The sequence below is a fragment of the Malaya genurostris genome, chromosome 1 (genome assembly GCF_030247185.1).
Source record: "Malaya genurostris strain Urasoe2022 chromosome 1, Malgen_1.1, whole genome shotgun sequence".
Classification (NCBI taxonomy): Eukaryota; Metazoa; Arthropoda; class Insecta; order Diptera; family Culicidae; genus Malaya; species Malaya genurostris.
This window is the reverse complement of record NC_080570.1, coordinates 159,347,574-159,366,568: the sequence shown is the minus strand read 5'-3', so window position 1 is coordinate 159,366,568 and position 18,995 is coordinate 159,347,574. Positions and strand designations below refer to the sequence as shown.

General features: G+C 35.4%; 1 protein-coding gene across 2 annotated transcripts in view; it reads right to left on the bottom strand.

Annotated features, from left to right (window-relative positions):
* LOC131426476 (RNA-binding protein MEX3B-like) overlaps positions 1-17,909 on the bottom strand; it is a 98,465-nt gene extending 80,556 nt beyond the window's left edge. For both annotated transcript variants that reach the window (XM_058589236.1, XM_058589238.1), the window contains exon 1: positions 17,339-17,909. The gene's annotated coding sequence lies outside the window, so the exon portion shown is untranslated. The remainder of the gene's footprint in view (positions 1-17,338) is intronic.
* Between the last annotated feature and the right edge of the window lie 1,086 nt (positions 17,910-18,995).

The window sequence follows — 18,995 nt, the reverse complement described above, 5'->3', positions numbered from 1 at the left end:
ATGAACGCTCAGCCAGCTTGCAGTAGGCTATGTGTGTATGCTGACAGCTCCCATAGGAACTCAACTCACAAATACTCGTAACTCAGTCAGTCCTCTCTCTTCTCATTATTTGGTAAATCCGTACGAGTTTTGCCTGAGAGCTCCTGTCTGTTGCTCAGATGGAGCCGGGATGTGTGATAAGAACTGCAGCTTCCTCCCCGTAAACCGTCTGAGCGATGCAGAGTACGAGTACGCTAATGCAGCTGGCTACGGTTTGCACTAGCCGGTAGTAACTAGAGGAGATGGAACTGTTTTCGGTTTATGAAAATAAAAAATTTTCTGAATTCGGATTTTGTCAAATTTCATTTGTGAATAAAGCTTCCAGGTAGAAATAAAATAATCACCGAACATCTTTAATATTCGGAAATTTAAGTAATGCTTCTTCAGTTGACAGAAGATATGACACAATCATTCCACAAAAGAAATGGTTAAAACTTATACGCCATGCGTAGGGCAGAATCAAATGTCAACAAAAGCCAAGAGCTTCTTTTCTTAAACAGAACAATAATCACATTCTCAAATTAAATGACTTGGAATTGACATGGTCTGATCAAGCTAAATACTTAGGTTTAACCTATGACAAAAAACTCACTTTCAAGGATCACATTGAAGGAATCCAGGCAAAGTGTAATAAATATATTAAATGCTTATATACTCTTATAAACATAAATTCTAAGCTAAGAAAACGCTTCAAAGGATTCAGAATAAAATTCTGAAAATGATTTTGAAGCGTCCTCCCTGGTTTAGTAAAATATGGTCGTCAAATGGTGAGATAACTAAGTCCTCACAAGTCTCTATCTCATGCCTCCCCGAGCGTCTATGATGACATTTGGTCAATAGAACGGCGTCGACTGGGTGCTATCGCCTTCTGCGTTAGTAGCAGAATGAGAGGGTGCGAAATGGCTTGTAGGTTGAAGCCCATCCTAAAGTGCAGTGTTTATCATAGTATATTACAACATATAATTCTGTTGTTTATTACATCATGTATTATTATTATTATTATTATTATTATTATTATTATTATTATTATTATTATTATTATTATTATTATTATTATTATTATTATTATTATTATTATTATTATTATTATTATTATTATTATTATTATTATTATTATTATTATTATTATTATTATTATTATTATTATTATTATTATTATTGTTATTAGAAGAGCGTAACTTACACTGCGACATTAACTGTTATATTGTATCATAGCATATTATTTCACATATTATCGTCTTACACTATTTTATGTTATTTCATACTATGTTGTATGGTATTATACTGCATTGCATTATATCATATTATATGGTATTATATTATATTATATTATATTATATTGTATTCTATTATATTATGTTATATTGTATTGCATTATGTTGTATTATATTATATTATATTATATTATATTATAGGGTTTATTATGAGTAGTACTACGTACCTCTGCGCAAAATATAAATTTGTTTTCCTTATAAGTTATCATTTTTAAAGTAAATTTTTACTAAATATCAAGGTCGTCACAAGGTGAGCTTGGTTCTCACTGGTTCCTGTTTCATGCCTACACGTGTGTCTGTGGTGACAAATGGTCGATGGAATGCGTTGATGGCAGAATGAGAGGATGAGAAATGACATATAAATTGAAGTCATATGATATCATAGCATATCGCAACATATCATTTTATTCATTCTATTATTTATTATATAATTCATTGTACTGTATTATGTTGTTTTTTATTATTATTTTCATTATTATATTTATTGTTATTATTATTAATTCGTCATCAATAATAATAACATATATTATTTTTATAGTTGTGGATATTATTATTGTTATTAGAAGAGAAATATTCTACTTCCTGCAGCATTGCGAAGATAGAAGAGCATAACTGACACTCTACATTAACTGTTATTTCATATATTGATTTATAATATATTATATTGTATGACATTGTATTATATTATATTAAATTAAAATATATTATTCTATATTATGTTATATTATATTATTTTGTAGTATTTAAGTATTATTATTATTATTATTATTATCATTATTATTATTATTATTATTATTATTATTATTATTATTTTTATTACTATTATTATTAATAATAATAATAAATTAATTAATTAGTATTTCTATTGTTTCTATTAGTATTATTTTTATGATTATTATTATTATTATTACTATTGTTACCATTATTATAATCTTTATCATTATCAGCTAAATTTTCATTTCCATACTAAACATTTCACTTTACACATATATTATTAAATTGTATCATATTATATTACGTCATATTTTGTGGTATTATATTATATTACATTGTACTATATTATACTATATTATGGTACAATGTTTGGTATTGTTTTATATAGTATTGTATGGTTTATTTTACTATATTATGTCACATAACATTATGATACTATTATATTCATCATTAAATATTATAGTAGACTATAATACACTGTACCATACGATTTTGCACCGTTTTATACTATATTGTATTTTATTGTATTATACTGCCGGAAATTATATTAAAGTGTATTATGTTACATTATATAATACTATGCTCAAGTACATTGTAGGGGAAGAGGGATGGGAGTGCATCAGGGTATCTTACAAGTGAATGACTGGATGAAGGAGTGAAATGTCAACCCGATTCACAGGGGAAAGCTGTGTGTTTTCCCCAGAAGGTCTGAAATGAGTAAGACGCACCCTTCTAACAAACAAACCATCAGGCAGGTTTAAGCTGGTACAGCGAATTCTTTTATTATATGGCCGGATGTTATTGCTGGAAGGCGCCGGGTCCTCAAAGCCCATTTTGGCCTTCTTAACAGCAGTAATATGAAAGTTATCTGATAATCCAATTCGGATCTACTGTAAGTCTACCTGCATCCACTGGTAATGCCTTGAACTGATGGTGGCTTCACACATACATACATACATACATATCCTCCCTGGTTTAGTACAAATGAGTTACACAGACTCACAAATATAGAACCATTAGATGTAATGTCACATAATATTATAAGCAAATTCCGACAAAAATCGATGCAATCTTCAATTGAATCGATTCGCTCTTTGTATTAGTTAGTAAGTTAGTATATAAGTTCCTTTTCCCCATTACACAATACAAGTAGGTTTAGAATTTTCCCTACACAAAGAATTGCGGAAGCAAATGATGTCCTCATGGTAATAACCAAATCATATATATATATATATATATATATATATATATATATATATATATATATATATATATATATATATATATATATATATATATATATATATATATATATATATATATATATATATATATATATATATATATATATATATATATATATATATATACATATATATATATATATATATATATATATATATATATATATATATATATATATATATATATATATATATATATATATATATATATATATAATAGGGCTGAAAAGTCACTACTTGTGGCTGAACACCCAATTTAAATCCTAATAATTTAATTTTAACTCATATTCCATTAAATAGTTATTTAAAAAAAAATGTCAACATTGTCACTCATTTCGATACCATAATATAAAAAGACAATTGTTAAAAATAACCAACAAGATAAGCAAAACGAAAAAACGGAAAAGCACGAAAAATGGGCATCCAAAGCCAGGTCATCATGCTCATTTCTTCCATATACTCGTCAACCGTAGATTTTGATTTTTTAACATTTATTCAATCTACTCTGACTTTTTCGTATAGTACATAATGGAACGTCGGAAATGTACTGTGTTAGCACTTGGAATTCCGAGCTACCTTTACTTCCAACGCGAAAAGTATACATTGTAACTCCCATTTAACTGCTATAATTCATATCTGCTGTAAACTGCCCTCTCGCTATTAATTTAAATACACGAGAGATCATGGTGTTAGCTGATTGCATCAAAACAAACAAAATATTAAGTGTACCATAAAATCTCAATATATACAAATGAGCTAACGAATCGAAAGGTTCTCACGGTTTGACATTTGTGTTATAAATGTGTTTATGGGAACTCAACAGTGCAACCAGTTTATCACTACTGTTGCCAGTTTCATGGAGGACCGTAGATGTGCGTCAAAAAAGATCGTGGATGTCATGTCTGGAAATTCGTTTGTGGTGGAACTCTCAACGAGCGAGTACAGCGTCAGTGTCAAGTTAGAACGTAGAAATTTTTATCCGTACTTTGGCGAATCGATGTTGAGACAAATACAAATAATAATTCCCCTAAGTCCCAAACAAACGAACCGCCAATGTTTGGTTCACAGCATGAACAAGTAAGCCTAGCAAATATCTCCCTTTCATTGCGATAGTTTGAAAATGTGGAAGGAGATCGTTTCTGGCAACACTTTATGCTAGTTGCTAAGGTGCAAAACAAACTTGTTTGTTTATGTTTATCGTTGCTGTATTAAACTGCAACAATCAGTCTAAATATCACCGGCACTAGCACAAAAGATGAAAAATGAACACAAACACCCACGAATCTACAAATATCAATACAATCGAATATACAATCCGCTAGTAGTATATTCACGGTGGCTTAACCATTCTAAATTATTGTTTAACTTAAATTTCGCTTGTAATCTTGATTATCAGATAAAAACTGTTTGTTTATTTATTTGTCACTATAATAAACAGTAACTATGGTGAACTGGTTCTTACCCTTCAGTGTTGCTAGTTTTATAGAAAACTCGTTAAAGTACATTGTCACTCTGACAGTGTATCATGACAGCCTAAGTTGCTGTGCCATCAATCGGTGTCATCTCAAGTGAGATGATACCAACCAGACGAAAGAAGAAGAGAAAATATCGAACATTAGATTTACAATTAATAGTCAATACACTCGACATGAATTTACGAAAAGTTGATATAATTGTTTTTATCACAAAAAGAATCTAAAATTTATGTTTCACAGCTATCAGTTGCTTTACACATTTTCGATTATACACATTTAAATTCAAATGAACAACTAAAAAACCACTGATAGCTTTCATACGACATTCATACCGTTCATTTTGTGAGGTTAAGTTGGGTTCGTATAAAACCTTGTTCTCACATTACTCTGGGCTTTTAAAATCGAATCGAGCAAAAGTCATAATATTTTGCACAAGAGCTTGAAAAGTGACTTACAAGCATGATATAAACGAAAGAGCGTGACTAGCAAATGTCGAGCAGGAATGTAAAATTGAAGTTTCCTAAAATGTTTGGTATGAGCGAACATCAAGGAGAAATTCAGTGTCGACTTAGGACTCGTAAAATTTTACCCACATGAATTGAGCGAATCATCGAACAAAGCGTATCATGCAAAATCGACACAAAGAATTGATTGAGTGCAGAATCCTTCTAGGTCGAGGCTCGAACATACGACAACTCGAACATACGCCATCCCGGGTAGTTTGCTTAAAAACTTCCTTTTTATGTTTAGTATCATTCTATACTATTCACGCGTTCTAATTTGAAATTAGGACTCAACACGACTAAATTTGAGTTTTGTATGGATTTTTGAAAGTTAATCATATTTAACACTTTTTTGTATTTTTTCGAACAAAAGCGGCACCGATACTCGTCTCTCTGGAGCCGAGATAGTCACTTGAATTTTAATGGCACTCGAAGAAAAAATTATTCTGAATGCAGTGTGGAACATATCGATTTCATTGAAATGGGTAAAATATTTTCAAAGTAGGCTTAGATTTCAGTTTGATTTGAAGATTTTGATTTTCCCAAAAAAATGAAGCTTCAAAACTATAAAGCCAGGGCACGCCACGGATGTGACAAAAGTTAGGTTAAAGTATATTAAATGTGAATTATAAAAATCCTGTGTTAATCCACCTAGTGGTGTAATGATGCCTTTCTTATATTACTCATGCCATCAAAAATATTACTGTGGATCCCTAAAAACAAATGATCTTTGAATCAAAATAGGAAAGTTTGTTAGAACCTAATCCTGCAACATCTACGAATCAAAACATCCAATAGTTCCGCATCCACAAAAAATTTCAGGGATTCTGTATGTAACCGTGAGACTTTTCCTTTAAATCTATAATTTTGTGAAAATCACTTCGTCGCCTTAGGTGGCGGTATCAATTTGTGAACGCTTAACCCAGTAGTTCCAGTACCGGAAGTCGGATCCAGATGAAATGTTGGAATTTCATATGGAACCATAAGATCTTCTACTTGAACCTAACTTCGTGAAAATCGTTCAAACCATCACTGGGGAAATAATTTGAGTTTCATTTTGAAGTGTTTCAACACTATTTTCGGTGCTTCCGGAATCGAAAATCGGAAACCAGGATGGCCGGAATTAATTTGATAGGCCGGATCCGGGTGAAATTCTGAATTTTTTTTTCTGGTATGGGATCATAAGATTCGAACCTAAGTTTGTGAAAATCGGTTATCATAGAAAAGTGAGTTAGTAATCAGCTCCTGTGTTGGTATACGTGTTCTTTATATCGTGAATTATATATCGAAATTGAACAAAACACGTTGTGTGCATCGTTTGTAAAGGCGTGTTGTGTTTTCTTCTACCGTGTCATCACGTATCGGTGCGTACAGGTTTTGTGTCGTCAATTTATATGGCGATTTGGAAGCTTTGACACTCATTCCCCTGCAATTGCGGAGCCAGAAGTCGGATCCGGATGAAATTTTGCAGCAGCTTTTGAAACAAATTTAAGCTTTAATTTAAATCAAGATTTGTGGAAATCGATTCAAGCATCGCTGAAGAAATGCTCAGTCAGTTTTATGGGATTTGCACCCGTTTACGCCATCGTTTGTGCAAAAATGGTCATGAAATTGAAAGTTAACCGCTTATCGCACTCTAGTTCCGAAACCGGAAGTTTGTGAATGAATGTTTGTGAAAATCGGTTAAGCCAATCCCGAGAAAATTAAGTGCACATTTTTTCCCTAATTTTCACATATTTCCCTATAACTCTAGAACCGGTAGTCGGATTCAAATGAAATTCAGTTGCAGACTATGTACAGTTCGAAAAATTTCTGTGATTTAACATCTTGTCAGATGCACATAAATGGAGCGTCTTATTTCACACAAATTTATATTCAAGAACATGTAAAATTGTGTGATTTGAAAATTACATTGCTTTAAAACGGAAGGAATAAAAATCAAAAGATCGACATCAACAACGCGACTTGAACCGAAAAAACATTAGATCACAAAGCACACCAGTTAGTCGACTGAGCCACAGAAGCACATATCTGCTTGGCTGGTAAATCGTGCATATAAATTCTTAAAGTCTCACTTGCTAGCCGAGTGCAAATTACACTCGGAGTCAGTAAATTTCTGTACGAATGGAATAATGTGGCATTTGAGAAGTTCAGTAGTTATGAATTGTATCACACACACACTTTCTCAGTTCTTTCTCAGGCATAACATAAAAATACTCATTTCAATGCAAAACTAATCGAAGATTTGGACACAGAAACGCTAAATTACTCTAGGTTCATGTATTTCAGTTTTAAAGTTAATTTAAAAAAGAAATTTCGCTTCGCCAGCATTTTTCTGGAGTCGTTCCACTGTGCAGTGGGTTTACGACACGTTTTCTTCGCTAGTAAAACATGCATTAATTCTGTAAGGTTATAATCTGTGAGTATTTTTAATTGACTAATATAAATGTAAAAGAATTTCTCCTGAATTTTTAAATGAAATTTTTGATACTTTTCATCCACGCTTGGCAAGTAAATATCAATAATCTACAGTTTTTAAATTCGTTAAATCGCAGTGGCGTCTCGTGACAAAATTGACTAGTTGTGCACTGCTTATGTGGTATGATAGCAGATGTGACAGTTCGTTGTTGTAGTGAAAACCAAAGATTGAGGAATGAAGATTCGCTTGTGTTTTTCAATACAATGAGATAACGATATACTTTCGGATGAGATTTTTTATTAAACAAACAAATCTCAGAACTGAGATGAGTAACTCTTTCTCTTCTTGAATCTGTGCAGTAACTCATGTGCACGGAAAAGACACTAACACAGCGACAACAGATACTTGAAATTGTTTGTCTGATGTATATGAGAAGGGTGTAAATACACGCAGTTTCGGTGTGATCCAACCTGCTTTCATAAAGATTCCAAAAAAATATTTGAATTTGGATGGGGTTGAGGACGCAGTTCATTCCTTCCATTCGACCGGTTGTGCAGTGCACGAGGTGCACATGAGGACGAGACGCCACTGTTAAATCGAAATTGACGGCTTTCGGTTTGTTGATATTCTTCCAAATCGCTATACAATTTGAATTTAATGTTTTGTTGTAATGATTTTTACATTATGTTCTTCAGTTCTTTCCAGTCTGTTCTCTCGTTAGGAACATTTAAAATACTATCTACTATCTGACAAGGCATTCTAAACAGCAGATTCAACTATCTTTAGATAGTTTCAATGTATCCCAATCATTCATATTACCAAAAAATACATTTTTTTGAATCAACCTATTCGACGAATCATTCTTCAACTTCTTCATAGTTGGCGTAGCACTGCTGTGCAAGATGGTCATAGTCAAATAGGGCGAAATCTCGAAAGTACGGTGGATATGATCATGAGACGACGCGTTGTCGTGTTGCAAATTATCATTATCAAATTGATAGATTGTTGCATGTAACGAACCTCATTGAACATTTCGTCAGGATTCAGCAATACTTAGCAGACCACATCACACTGGTCCCACAAAACAAAGCGCATTATCTTACGGTCAAAGTGATTTGGACTTGTAGTTGATGTGCCCCCCTTACCAGATGAAAACAATTTTTTTTTGCTTCGGGTTTCCAAAATAAATCCACTCAGACTCTTGTACTCAGTTCTCTGTTGGAATTCAAACAGTTCTATTTCAAGTTCTAAAAAATAATATTATTTTCAGGATTTTTTTTCTTAAAATAGAAAAGCTGTCATCTTTGACTTCTCTACTAGAATGGGTGAGCCACTAATAACACTAGTACCAGTTCTTTGACCTGGTATAATGAATCAGCAATGGAAAATAACGACCGTCCAGTGCTTTGAGGGGGATAAATATTCAACTTCCCATGTTTAATACCGAAGCTTTCAACGATAAATGATGTGTCATAAATTACAAATGCGCATCTTGATAAATTGGTCGCTCTTTGAAACGTGCGGGTTAGGAATCGTGCATTCTCATAGATTCAAACTAAAATATGCGACTTTAGAATAGTTTAATCGTGTATTATTATTGCATATTGTTTGAATACATTATTTTGAGTAAACAAACTTAACATGGTACTTTTGTAGGATCGGTAAGACGGTTGCCTTTCACCATAAAGCAAATCCTTGCCAATTTATCAGTTCTACTGTACTGTCTAAGATGAACAGTATCTAGATTTTCTTCATTTATGGTCATAATGAAAATCGATTTTTGCGCCCACCGAAAAATCGATTAAAGTAGTGCAATCGCATCGATACATTGTTCAAATGTTTCCATCATTTCGTGCTATTCAGAGGAGGCCATGGCCGTTTTCGACTCCATTAGTGACGTTTGAGTTTTTATCCAAAAGGTAAACATTGAAAAATTATCGTTCAGAGTAAACATTTCAAGAATGTAAGGTACCATCAGAGCTGCGAGAACCGGCCAACCTAATTTTCCTCGAGCCAACCTTCCTAACGATTTGATCATCCCAAACGGCCGCAAACAAAACAAACGAATGACGGATCATCACTATTTCACTTTGGCCTGGTTTTCCCGCTCCGTTGTGCCAGTCACGGCGGAAATGTGTGTAGAAAATAGCGCGGCACGGGAAAGGCTCCTTCCCCGACCGGGGCAGGTTTCGTTCTGCTTCAGGCTGCCAAAGGACTCAGGATGCCCCCCTTTATCAGAGAAGCCTTTACAGCGTGCGCCGAACGGATAGGCATACACGTTTTCCCCCACTCGGCAGCCCGGTCAAAGTGCCAGTGACCCTCGGCTGCTGTGCGCACTTTTGTTGTGTAATTATTTATATTTATGTATACGATTAGACTTAGTACTGTATATGAACGGAAAAGGGCTACCGACGCTACACTCATATTTGTTTTTCTACGTGTATTGTTTTTAAACTCTTTTTTTTTATTTAAACAATATTTATCCGTGTCCCAGACCATCATGAACATGAACCTGATTCAATTATCTGGATTGAAGTGATGTGATTGATGTTTAGAGTGTATCTTTACAATCGTCCAAGACCGAAACCGAAATTGATTGTTATCCATAATTTGCTACGTGCTGCGGAACTAGGACTCAGAAAGGAGGCTCGACATTTGTTCTTTATATATATACAGTAAAGTTTTGAATTCTTTTTACTACTAGGTCAAGTACTACAATCCTTCACACACTTTTCGTAATGAAATATTGAAAGGATGGGGTCAAACTTAATAACGACGCATTCGACCAACCGAAATTGTGAACGACTTTAGGAACTATCATTGTAACATTGCTAGCAATTATATAAAATCATTAACAAGGTTATTCTGCTCTCCACCAGACTCAATAGTTTTTCCATTGGTACTAAATTTGAGTAGCCAGTTCCGGAATAAAATAAATGAACAAAGACCCATCCCAAAACAATCGAATTGAAATGCATTCAGACTAAACTTCATTCGGTAATTTTTTCATCTTTTGTCCATTTTAGAATAGCAGAACTACTGAACTCAGTGTGCACAAATGTGTAAATTTTGACCCAAAATGGATTTTATTTGAAAGATCGTATAATGACAATTACCTTTGATGATGATCTCGAGCATATGACCACTTTGGGTCTTCTGTACGAACGCCATACGGTCGATTAAATTTCGCAGAAATCGGGATGTGTTTTACACACTAGGATTTGATTCCATTTGACGAAAATTTTCGGTAATCAATAGAAATAACCGATATTTCGGTACAATTTTCTTCGGTTTGAATTTTCTTCGTTAGTTTCTGTGAAAAATATCCAAATCCGAAAAACCTAATAGTAAGTTGAAAATTTGTATTGTTTTATTGAAATCCGAAAATCCATTCAAATCCAGAATTTTAACCTAAAGAAAACAAACCCAAAATACCGAACCATTCGTTAGATCCATATGGTTTACAATGTACGGTAGTTGTTTGACAATTCAACAAAATGTTTATTACCGAGCTTTCGGTAATCAATTCAAGTACCGAGCTGATTACCGAATTTCGGTAAAAAATTATCGAATTCTGTGAAATTTTCTAAGTGTGCACTGTTGTCCTCCATAGCATCCAAATCCTCAAAAAAAACGTGCTTAATCCACCTTTTTTTTACCAATCAATATGTGTTTTTCGCGTAAATATTCATTATGTTTAGCTTTCACAAAATTATTCTAATGACCGTCGCTTTAAATGAATTGTAGTTAAAATTTGGGAACTGCAAGACGAATCAAAGATGGAAATTGTATGACACCTTAAATTTATTCCTTTCAATCTAAACGTGTGACAATCGCTTAAGCATTCCATGAGATGTAGAAGTGAGTTCCTCTGTTAAGTTTTTGTCTTTATTTATGGTACTTCCAGAAACGGTATTCAGGGACCAGCATAACAAAACATAGTTCGTATGTCCATGAACTAGTATAACGAATAAAATGAAATAGTTTTGAGCCCAACTTATGTCATATTCCATTATGGTTTGAATTTTAAAAACTCATCACCCTTTAATTTCAAAATTGCAAGTCGGAATCGGATAAAATTCACCAATTTTGTATGGTACCATAAGTCTATTTTAATTTGAAATTTCGTTTTGGCCTTCTTTTAACTTCTCTATTCCCGATACATTTGGAAACGGAATTCGAAAATCGGTGTAGCCGTATCAGTTAAACTCGCCTAATAAGTTGTAAACCATTCGAAAGTTTTGAAAATCAGAGTAGCCATCATAGAGAAATCGTAATGCGTTCCACATAAAAATTTTGAGTACCTTCCGGGATCCAAAAACCGAGTACCGGTAAAACTGAAATAAGTTTATTTGGTCGCCTGCTCTCAAAATTTGTGAGCCTGTCAAATCCGATAAATTTAAGTGAAATTTTTACACTAATCACCCTGTATCTCCTGAACCGGAAGTCGGATCTGATTAAAAATCAAGAAGTTTTTTTTTTGAATATTAATATCTTTCATTTGAGTATTAAATGGACGAAACCGGTTCAGCCTTCTACTAGCAAAATAGTGACTGTTATTTTAATTCCATTACAAATATCATCCTGTAGTTCCGGAGCCAGTAGTCAGATCCTAATGAAATTCAGAAACCTTATATGGGAGTATTGGACTGTTCATATGAGTCTAAGTTTGTAGATATCAGTTAGGCCATCTCCGGGAAAAAATATTGAAATTGTTTTTCACACATAAATTTGCTTATCTCGACGAACTTCTTCGAATGGTAATAAGTTGTGTTCTTCCACCAATTATTGCTGTATGCAGTATAAATAAATTTAAATATAAAATTGTTTTGAATTTGAAAATACTACCATCTTTCTAATACTTGTATCATGTTATGTTGCCAAAAATGAACCGTGCTAAAATCGATACGTCATGAAGAAGGGTGCTGTGCAAAGTCTTTTAGGTGCTAAGAAGCAATTGCAAAAAACAGCATTGAAAATCGTGTTTCACTTTGCTCCGAAACATCGCTTTATCATCAAGTACGTAAAACTCCTACTACTGGAACAAGTGGAAAAGTCGCTTAAACAAAAATATCGATATCTCCGTTAAAAATGGACGGATTTTGACAATCTGTGGTTTGTTGGACAGCTATTATCGTGCGGAATTTGAGTCTAAAAACATATTATATTTTCGATGTCAATTGTAACAGATTTTTTTAAAAAACACTGAAATTTTTTTCGTATAACTCAAAAAGTAAACATCCGATCTCAAAACCACTCAATAACGTTCAGGGTGACGGGAAGACCTTTCAGTTTGATCAAAATCGGTCCAGCCAACTCTGAGATCTTGACCTCTTCGTTGACAACACACTTACAGACACACGGACATTTGCTCAGTTCATCGACCTGAATCGATTGGTATGTGACACTCGGCCGCCCGGCCTCGAAAAAAATTTCTAAAGTTTGAGCGAATTCTATACCTTTTTTCATACATATAAAAAAGGTAATACCCGGCTTTAACCTAGTTTGGATCGTCACACTATTTTTGAAGGAAAGAAAACAACAACAAACCGTTCTAACAAATTGAACGAGCATTTCGTTCAGTATGTCGTTCAACAAACGCACAACAAGACTTAATCGCTTTTTCAGTGGTAAGTATGGGGCTTGTTTGTGTAGACCAGCGACTTGACTTAATCCCACACCAAAATAATCAGGAAGAGTAAGATCACACGATCTAGACGGTCAACTGACGGGGTGAAAATGGGAGATGCAGGATTGATGCCTTCGGTGTTTTAGAAGAAATTATCGTTGAGCATGGCCCAGTTACGGAGACCCATTGACGTTGGCTCCATCCTGATTTCTAGATAAATAAGTACCGATGATGCAACCAGCGTGAATTCCAGAAAATCAGTGCACTATTTTAGGTGTAAAAATTTCAGAAGTGACTTTGACAGTTGAACGCAGATATGCAAGGTAAAAATTTCAAATACCTTCAGACGGAGTTGCAAAAGTCTGTGATACCTAAAAAAGTCTACGAACTTTCATTTCTCTATAAAATATGACACACGAGACAGACTTGGCAAGCAAAAAAAAAACAACACAACAAAATGAAAAGTCTGTAAATTTTGACAAACATCTGCGAGAAACTGCGATTTTCAAAAGTCTGCAACAAAAAAACTTCATAAGAAATCTGCAGATTTGCAGACGAATCTGCAGACCTGGCATCTCTGGTTGAATGAACAGAATGACAGCTATCCCTATCGGAAGCACCCCTCTGTCACGACACCATCTAGAAGAGCACGCTTAAAAATAGTTACTCAAAAATGAGTAAGATCTCACTCATCTACAGAAAAAGTGGAACAACTCTAATTTAGAGTAACTCCGAAGTTACTCAAATTTGAGTTCCTCCACTGGAAACGATATTTGGGTAAAATCTACTCATTTACTGAGTAATACTTTATTTGTACATGTACCAAAAATAGAGTAACTATCACTCAAATTTTGAGTGAAATTTTATTTCACATATACCAAATTTGCAAAACATTGCTCATTTTCTGAGTGTATTGTATTAAAATATTAGATAATTGAACTCAATGCTATATCAAGTGGTGAAAGCAAATTTGCTCAGGCACCAATCATACACTTATTCCTCATAAATGACATTTGAGCATATTCGGTTTCATTCTAAAGCACAACACGGAGTTTATCATTCCGGTTTTTGCAGACACAACACCGTTTGTGTTGAGTGACTCACCCTCGAAATACGCGATCTCACTAACAAAATATACAACCTGTTGCTACAAATGGTTATTACAACTTTTAGACTGATCTTGCGAATAGTAACAAAAAAACGAGTTATTGCGTTAAACTCAAATTTAGAGTAGGAGTTACTCAATATCATTGATGATAACTACTCAATTTTTGACGTTTCCATGTATCATTTGAAAATGAGTAACTAGTACTCAAACTTTGAGTAACTTTTTCTAAGCGTGAGATTCAAATCGGAACTTCAAAAATCAGCGGATTGCAACGGTAAATGAACAATCAGTAATAGAATCGTTTTATGGTTTACCTTATAGCACGAAAATTAGAAATTTCTTGGTCGATTATCTCATAATAACTTGTCGATTCACCTAAAATACAGCAGATAGTCACCCCTGTTCTGTATTTCGATCGAATCGGATTTTTTCGAACGAATGTAAAAATTTGCATTCTGTATTTCGACCGAGTTATGCTTTTGTATGGAAAACTCGTACTCGATCGAGTTACAGAATGCAAAATTTCGTATTCGATCGAAACAATCCGATTCGAACGAAACACAGAATAGGGGTGAGTGTTTTGGGACGTCAGGTAAAAGTAATTTTCCCAATTTGAGAGTCGCAAGAAGTATCAAAACATCGCAGTGTGACTTTGGAAATGAATCCTACTTCGAGTCTAGATTTAGGATTTCAACTTCAGCATTCATGAGCGAAATTCAGAATATGAATTTTAGATCTGGATTCTGAACCTAAATGTTAGATCTGAACTTCGAGCCTGAATTTAAGAACTGATTTCGAACCAGAATTTAATTCCTGAATTCAGTTTCAGAATTTAGTTCTAAACTTCAGTTTCAGGGTTAATTTTCAGAATTCAGAACCGAATTTAGATCCAGAATCCGGAACATGAAAAATGAGTCCAATTCCATAAGTCTAGAACTAAATTCATGTCTTGAGTTCTTGATCTGGATTCCGAACATAAATTTTGCAACTGAATTCTAAGATTTAGTTCTTGTTTTCAATTCTGGTTCAGAATGTAGACTCTGGTACGTAGGTTGATATTTATGTATTTAGCCGGTGGATTTGACGTTTCCGTTATAAAGTTTGATTATCTTCAGGGCATTCTGTCGTTTGAGCGTTATTTGTTTTGTTTACAGTGAGTTGAAAATTTTACCTCAGCAAAAAATTGAATTGAATCGTGAACATTTTCGTGCAATGATTTATTATGATTTTCGTCGTAGACTATCCAGACAAGAGTGCTTCAATCAACTTAGTTCGACTTTTGGCAGTGTAGCAGCATCCTGTGCGACTGTAAAAAAAACTGCTATAACGAATTCAATCGTGGTCGTAGTTCGCTTGCCGATGAATTCAAAGAAGGTCGTTTGAAATCAGCTGTTCTGCCAGAAAACATCGATGCTGTGAAAAATCTGATAATGGAATAGGGCATTAGTAAGAAAAGCTTATATATTATTTTGTATGAACATTCAGTCGTGAAAAAAATTTGTTCACGTTGGATCCCACATATTTTGTCAATCGCTCAGGAAATCATCTCGTGACGATTGGTGCAAAGAAAAGCTGGAAAAATCAATCGTGGTGCTTCAAATTTGGTGTATAACATCTACACAGGTGACGAAACATGGATTTACTGATATGAGCTCGAAACTAATCAGCAGTCGATTGTAAGGTATTTTAAGAAGAACCAAATCCAACAATAATTCCAAGAAAATAGTAGCTTGTTTTTTCGGTATAAACGGACATATCGCCGTCAATTCTGATTGGTTTACCACCATTTGTTTGGCAGAAATTTTTCGTCAAATAAGGAAAACAAACGGAAGACGCAAATCATTCTTTCTCACGATAATGCAAGCTATCACACATCGGCTCTAACAAACGAATATTTGCGAACACCCAAAACGTCAAATTGATGGGCCACCCGCCGTATAGTCCCGACTTGGCACCTAACGACTTCTCTTCATTTCCTTCCGTAAAGAATAAACTGCGTGTAGAGCGATTCAATACTCCTGAAGGAGCTATTGAAACGTTAAAAACCCATGTTTTGGAAGTACCTCGAGAAGAGTTGAAAAATGTTATGAAAATTGGTTCAAACAAATCACTGACAGGTGTCAAACAATAATAATCCAGCTTATTTGGTGAGGGTGTCAATTTTATGAAAAACCTAATTACTTCTGAGAAAGAAGTGCGCTGGGGGTTTTCAATAATTTCAAACGAAAATAAATGAGATATCTTGGAAAAATTATACGCATTACATACAGTAAAATCAAGCTTGTACCTAACAAAACCCAAATCGGGGGCATGCTAGACAAAATTTCACTCCATCTACTACATTTTGAACATCCCGAGCCCAGACGAACACAGAATATATATGCCGTATATAATTATATACGGGGGAGCAGCAGCAGTAGCCGCGCCACCATCAAAACACTAGAACCGTACCGCTTTCGGAGGGTTGTTTCCACTGCCGTTGCTGGATACTCCCAGCCCAGCTAGCAGAACCAAAACTTCTGTACTAGGCGGAACTCGTCACAGTTGTGGTGGTAGAGGTGGAAAATCGATATTTCGAGACGACAGCGACGTTCGAGTTTTCACGCTGGTTTGGAGAATAGGGTGGATTACGGACGGGGACAGTGGAGCGAGGTAGATTTCATCCACCGAGAACGACTACCGACGAAAACGGGAAGAAAATGAGCGCAGCAATGTGAGCTTTTCAGTTCCGGGTGAAACCCCGGTATAAACATTTTTCCTCCATCGGTCGGTGGATGGCGGCGGTCGCTGTTACGTCATAGCACAGTACCTGACCTACTGTAGGGTTTTCGGTCCGCCCTGGGACTCCAACAGTGGTCCACAAATGTATTATTTTAAGGTTTTAAGCTGCGATCAAGGCTATTATTTTCTCGACTGGGTGGAAAAGCTCTTACCTGGGTTGCTGCGATGATGACGATGCTACGCAGCGAAACAGGGTTGGGCTTGTCAGGGTTTGGAAGTTCTTCGGCCTGCGACTATTTTTCACAGCAATTCAGAGCTGTCGAATCACTGTTTCGTTTTCAAAATGGTTAGATTGTCTAGCCAAGGTTCGGAAGTTGTTGTTGAACGGGCGAAAACTGAGGAGTTCCGATATCAAAGCACTTAGAACACACCGAGCAATCGAAAATTTAGCGGTTTGATTCAACTTCCGGTTAAGCAGAGCACTACAAAGGTTGTTACTTGCGAAACGGTAAAATTTGATTTGCTCCTATTGCTTCGTTCCAAGTCGGAAGAGGATTCCGTACGTTTTTTTTTACTCACTCACTACGGCTTTCGACACTTGACACAACGACCGGAATCGACCGTGTATTTCCTATTTCCTTTCTTTCTCGTCTGCACTGTAACAATATGAAGAACTGAAAAGTTGATATACAGAGAGGAAAAAATTTGGTGTTTTATTGCGAAAGAGCGGTGTGCTTTTGTTCTGTTTGTTCGGTCGCTGAAGTTACGATAGTGGACTGGAACCGCCACTCCGACACACCAAAACCTAAATCCGTCAGCAGTCGGGATCACGATCGCACCAATACCACCGAAGCCGCAGTAGTAATGCGAAGCAAAAAGGACCCACTTCACTGTTTATCCGAACGCCCCGAAGCAGTGCATGTCGTTGTTGGATACTCTTATCACTTTGGGGGAAAGAAGTGTTGCGGGTTTTTCGGTTTCTTCTTTTATATTTTTACGAAGAGAAAAAAAATCTTAGAAATTTGTACTGAAGAGACGAAATAAAACTCAGCTCTACAAAACGATTATTTGCGCAATAAACCCAAAAATTATGTGTTAATTAGCACTGCTTTTCAACTTGATTTACACCTTACATTTTACGATTTTGACCAGTACCGCAAAGAATTTCCAAAACCAACCAAACTCCAACACTTCCTCTGGCAGCATATAGAATCAGAACCGCACATTCCGAAGCATGGCATGGCACACTTTGGCGGCACCAATATATGAAAACACCGGTTCTCGGCTTGGCCGTATCAAAACGGAACAAGGATAACAATTACTGTCAGAGTAGGCGCGCATGCGGGTTGCCATGCGCACCGTCCGGTGTTCCCGGCTATTTTGGGTGTGTATTGTGTGCGCTATGTACATGGTCTGTGTTTTGTCTACTCCAGAGTCTGCTCCACCGTTGCCGCACCCGCATACTTCTAGGCTCGTCCTTCCGGTTCGTCTTGCGCTCGCATACCTGCAATGGAACCGTTCTGGCAATCTACGTGCCGCGGTGCAACGAAAAGCTTCCTGTTTTTTTTTTTCTAAATTTTTATATTCAATGTTCCGTTAAATAATTTCCAATAGCTAATGTAGTTTATTAGTGCGTATTATTCCCTCAAATGTAGAATATTTTACCGATTTTTCAAATTTCTACCGATTAAGAATTCTTTGTGCCAGGACTCCAATGGATAAGTTCTCCCTGCCAAGCTTTCGACATCGCCCCATTTCAGCCGGTTTTCGCATTCACTGCCACCCAACCCAGACGCTTCCCCGTCGCAACGTACGAGCGGTAAATGTTGTGCGGCTTTTTGCGAAACAAACGCACCCGCCAGTAACCTC